Source organism: Bidens hawaiensis, unplaced genomic scaffold, assembly GCF_021521415.1.
Source record: "Bidens hawaiensis isolate Kalapana, Puna unplaced genomic scaffold, B.hawaiensis_p1.1 tig00075062_1, whole genome shotgun sequence".
NCBI classification, from domain to species: Eukaryota; Viridiplantae; Streptophyta; class Magnoliopsida; order Asterales; family Asteraceae; genus Bidens; species Bidens hawaiensis.
The window spans coordinates 47,501-48,139 of NW_027506704.1; positions in this window are offsets into that span (position 1 = coordinate 47,501).

Sequence of the window (639 nt, forward strand, 5' to 3'; positions counted from 1 at the left end):
CATCTGCCCGAAAGGTCACTTTCGGCGCAGCATGCTTACCAACTCCCTTGGTTGGTAGAAAAAGTGACTGACATAATCTTTTGAAATCTGCTTTTCCATGCTTTGACCAGTACCTTTATCTGACACCTCCCATGCTTTGAACAGTAACCTATCAGCTTTCCCTTCTCCTCTGCAGCCTGCCATATCTTTTGCTTTTGGAATCTTTTGCTTTTGATATCTTTTGCTTGATTTGATATGATATTTTCCTCTTTTCTAGGGATATGTTTCCTAGGGTTTGCCTATAAATAAAGCTATTTTCTTGATAATTAACACTACACACACAACACTTTAACTCTCCCCAAAAATCTTCCTCCTTTCTCTCTGCCGAAGTTCCTCAGCCGCCTCCATCTCCGTCTTCTCTTCGTTCTGCCCAGATATCCCGGTAATATATAATATATATAATTTGTTTAAGTAAATCGATACATATTACATATGGTTACATATAATCAAGACACTAAAACCAATCGTTAAACCAATAACTGCTTATTTATAGGTTAACTTTGCTTGTTTAAAAGTTGGTTCTTGCTTTATCTATCAACATACCGTTTACAAGTGAGTAATCTCGTACCTAATCCCCTTTTATTTTTAATGTTTTGGGAT